Source organism: Belonocnema kinseyi, chromosome 6, assembly GCF_010883055.1.
Source record: "Belonocnema kinseyi isolate 2016_QV_RU_SX_M_011 chromosome 6, B_treatae_v1, whole genome shotgun sequence".
In the NCBI taxonomy this organism is placed as follows: domain Eukaryota; kingdom Metazoa; phylum Arthropoda; class Insecta; order Hymenoptera; family Cynipidae; genus Belonocnema; species Belonocnema kinseyi.
Genome location: NC_046662.1, coordinates 53,348,523 through 53,353,456, shown reverse-complemented (window position 1 = coordinate 53,353,456; position 4,934 = coordinate 53,348,523).

Sequence of the window (4,934 nt, the reverse complement as noted above, 5' to 3'; positions counted from 1 at the left end):
GTCGGTGAGAATTTACGGTCACGTTTTTTAACGTACTTTATTATAATTCGCAATGATATTCCAATTTAATCGTATTGTCTGTTAAAAAGAAATCATAAATTCGTGTTTTTGCCTCAAAAACTGGGTCGAAATTTGAAAATACATTATTTACTTCTTAATTAAACATCTTTTCGACGAATGTCAGTATATTGCAAAGACCGGATTATGTTTTTATATACCCTTGGGTTAGACCGTTGCGCTTTTGCCATATCAAATCAACGGGAACCTTCATAGTCTTTTGGGTAAGGTTTAATATTAAATGAAGGATCCGCGTTCCTAACCTGTTAACTGACCTAACATTGTTTGTGCGCCGTCAAACGCAGATGGGTTCGAAAAGAGGGAATAGGCTTGTATGTAAATTACATATAAATTAAAATTCAGTGGACCTCTCCGACGCAATGCTGAGACTGCACGATGCATCGTGTGACACATAAATATATGTCTGCACTCTATTGTTTCACAAATTATTGCGAAGTATAGGCAATTAGCAATATATGCGAGTATTTCATACATGGTTCTATTAGGGCGAACTTTCTAGAAGTTTAGAGAAACACATCAACCCTTCTCCTAGCTCACTTTGGTCAACTATCCTTCTAAAAAATTCGAGGAATCTACGGAATCCCCAGGGAGCCATCTACATGAGCGCTATCTAACCAGAAAGATTGTAACTCACTCGATCGGTAAAACAGGGGCATTTTCTTGCCGGCTAAATCATGGTTATGTGGCAGTGCTCTACCTTAACGCCCGAGCAGTTACCGACTGCTTAAGAGATGACCAGTGGCGCCATCGGTCGGTGTAAGATGGAACTACGTAGTGTTTTTCCAGAACGCTCATAGGTATATTACTTACCGTTTCTTTAAAATTGATATTGTGAGAAGAAGATATACTTTGTGAGACATTGTGAGAAGTAGGTATGTGACAAGGCGTAAAAGAGGGACTAAGAAATCCTTTAAAGCTTTCCAATGTAATTTTTAAATGCCTTATAATCTTTAAAATACTCACTAAATTTTTGAATATTTGAAATATTTTGATAATCCCTCAAATTATGCAAACAAACTGCAAATTACTTGTATATTTTAGGAATATCATGAAATCGTTTGAATTCTTTAAAATCTTTGGTACCAACTCGAAAACTGTGCAATGATAATCATAATTAAGCAGAATTTTTTTGAATCCGCTCATCTTAATAAAATTAATTAGAAATTCTTTGTAAGCCGAATAAAAATGCTTTGACTTGAGTTCGACTTGAATTGCCCCCAGTCAAGACACGCTAAAGTCGAAAAGTTCAAATTGAGCACGTTTCAGTTTTGAGACGGAGGCAGACTTTAACTTTTGTCATGAAGAAAAGTTTTTAGGCCTTGAAGACATAAATTTATGTCTTGAGTCAATTTTTATGGCTTAAACACGTGCTGTTTATAACTTCGAGCGTATACTTGCCCTGAGAAAAAGAATAATTCTAACAGTCATAAAAGCTAATCTTTGTTTATTGTTAAACAATCTTTAATATTTTTATTCTATTTTAATTAAAAATTTGTCATAAGGACAACCGCAGGATTTCGGCGGAAGCGGGTGTTAATCTGGAAAATTGCACCAGCTCCCAGCGAAATCGCGGTAAAATTTCAGCTAAAACCACGTCTCACGATCGTGAGATAGGTGGTTACAGTCTGTAAAGGAATCAATACAACGATCCAGCAAAAGCCTCGTGCACCCCAAGAACACGGAGTGACCCAAGGACTACCGCCTTCTGCATTTTCCCGCAAGTGTTTTAGCATATTGTTGACGCGCAGGAATGCTTTTTAGGCCATTAGCAAGTGAAAGCTTGGGACCTTCAAGAGCGCCGATGATAAGGAAGATCAGTTTAAAAGAATATTCCGGGTACAGTAGTTGCAACTCCCTTATAAGGTCTCGATATCTCTCTTTCTTTTCATTCTCCTTGCTTATGATATTTTTGTCAGCGATATTAAAGTTAATGCCGTAAGAGTGACAGAGATGGTAAGAAAGCACTCTTAGTGCCGCATAGTGCCTTTGAATGTAGGTCGTCCCCCCGTTAGTTGGACAACCAGATAGTATGTGAGCTAAATACTTGGGGTGTGCATGGCACGCCCTGCAGCTATCATCAGGAATGTCTTGGCTCAAAATGTGGCGACGGTATATTAAGGTGGAAATAACACCGTATCAGAATGCAAAAATAAAAACCCTCCATACCAGACTACAATCTGGACGATTTAAGGAAAAAAACGTTAGCTCGCAAGACATTGACTGATCCTTCACATTTCTGTGGAAGATACCGTGCATCCTCTTATTGAGGAGCTGTTTACAAAAGCTTTTCTCTTGTACTTTCTTAATCAGGGATTTCCGGAGTGAGTACTCGAGATAGATAAGATTTGATGCATTTTGCTCAACCCTAACATTAAAGTTAAGTCCGAGTGTTTCAGCAACCTGCTCCGCTGCTTTGCACGGAAACGCTTCTTTACCCACTTCTTCGTGATTCCTGACTATTTTAGGAAGAGGGTCTCTTCTATTTGCAACTCTATGTGCTGTACTCAGACTAATCCTGCTGTGAAAACATTCAAGACTCAATATTCCGCGACCACCTTGACAGCGTGAGATGCAGAGGCACGGAACAGAAGACCAAAGATGCATGCTTTTGTTCATGTGCTTCACATTTCGTGTCCCGTGATTAAGGAATCTGAGCTTCTTCGTTTACGGAACAACTCGAAATGAATGTATTACTACCGGGACGGCAAGCATGTTCGTTACAGGTACTTTATTCCTCACCGACAGTTCGAAAGATCAAATCTGCCCGATAAGAAGTTTGTATCTGCCTCGGAGAGTATTCTTTGTAGATTTCACATCCTGAATGCGGCTCTGTGGTCCCTCCAGCGCAAAGGTATCGTATAGCGCTTCTATCAACGAGCTCAGGATCTTCAGGGATGCCACTAAGTTTTCCTCGCTTCAAATAAACCTTGCCGCATTTGTCTGACTGAAATTCCATTCCAATTTCCTAAGTATATCATTCGACAATCCCTAGAGCTAGATGTAGTAGCTCTTAATTTTTAGCATAGATCTTAAGATCGTCCATGTAAAATACATGAGTGACTTTGTACTTTCGATCTGCAGGTTTTCCTCACAAGTACCCGTCGAAATAGCGAAGTGCTAGAGATGGTGACAATAATGTAAGGCAAAAGAGGAGTGGGCTCATGGTGTCGCTATAAAAGACTCCTCTCTGAAAGGTGACCTTTTTAATTGTCACACGATTTTTTCCAGATGAGATAGTAAATCTGGTTTTCCAAAGCGGCATCAATCTCCCTATGTACCTAACTATTTGCGGATGAACCTTTAAGATATCCAAAAGACAGATAATAAGTCTATGGGAGGTCGAATCTAAAGCGTTCCGATAATCAATCCAGGCCGTCGATAGGTCACGCTGGTAGAATGCTGCATCTTTGCAGACACATCTATCGATGAGCAGGTTCTCCCGACATCCGGCTACGCCTCTCTTTAAGCCTCGTTGTTCATACATTTCTTGCTACACAGGTTCAATTCCCCGAAAAATCCTATCATTTAGGATAGCTGTGAATATCTTATAAAGTGAGTTCAGAGAAGTTATTGGCCTGCAATTCTTTGGGTCAGCTAAGTTGCCTATTTTCGGCAGAAGTATTGTCGCCATTCCACCAACCACTCCGGAATCGGCTCTTCCGACTTTAAGTATAAGGTGAAAATACGGGCCAAATGCTGATGGGTTGAAGAAAACTTCTTCCACCAGAAGGTTTTGATACAATCTGGTCCCGGTGCGGAAGAGTTCTTCATCCCTCTTAATACTTTTTTCACCTCCTCGGTAGTGATGGGTGGACATTCTTTATCAGGTGTTATGAGGGCAACACATAACTCCTTGAAGCTGTTGATATTTTCTGAGTCTTCGTCCAGTCTATGCTGTACTTCGTAGACTTCTCTCCAAAATACTTCGACCTCCTCTGGTTTGGGTCAGTGTTCGACAGTAACTGGAGGGTCTTGGAACAGTCGAGATGGGCCAGAGAAAAATTGTTGGTTTTCTCAGACCCACCTTTCTCTCCGCTGTAGACTTCTCTTAGTGTCAAATAGTGCCCGTATTCTCTCAAAAATATGCTGCCTGATGGTAAGCAGCTTTGACTTTTTAAGGGCGTGATAACGGATCCGGAGTTCACGCGCGAACTTTCGAACCTCGGCCAGATGTGATGTAGTCAAGCAGACACTGAATTCGGGACACGTACTGTCTTGCCCAACCTATCTTAATGGCAAGTTGATGCATTCGTCTTTTGGTCTTATGATTAACCGTTGGTTTTTTCACGGTTCGCATCGGCTAAAGCTGTCGCTTCATTATACACACAATAATTGATAGCCCAGAGGTCGGATTCTCCGGAAAATTGTCCACGAAGCTCGTCATCCATTTCAGCCAGATCTTTAGGCTTGAGAGAAACCCTGGTGTTAATGTTTCTCCGGGTCGTAAAGTATCGCTCTTCCTCCATTGGATACCTGCCCGCGGTTGGTCTTAGTGTCGCCTCTCTTTCTTTCTTGCCGGCTTGTTCTAATTGTGGTAGAGTAGGCGTTCCGCTTATATAGCCTTTTCTTCGGAGTAGTTCAGCATGGTTTCGCAGACATTGCTGCGAAAAGTGCGATAGCTCCGGGTGTTTCTCGCATCACACAGCATGCAGCCGTGCCATTGAATCCATTTTTATTGGCTCCCCTAGCTCTAGATTGGTCGGCATTGTTGGCCGACCCATTGTCGGGAGCCCTGCGCGTTCTGTTCTTTGAACCGCACTTACTACAACTATGTTTGGTGTTGTCATTGTTGTTCCTACGAGAAGCTAGGGTAAGGGGTTCTTCCATCCTTGTAGAAATCCGTATGCAAGGATAAG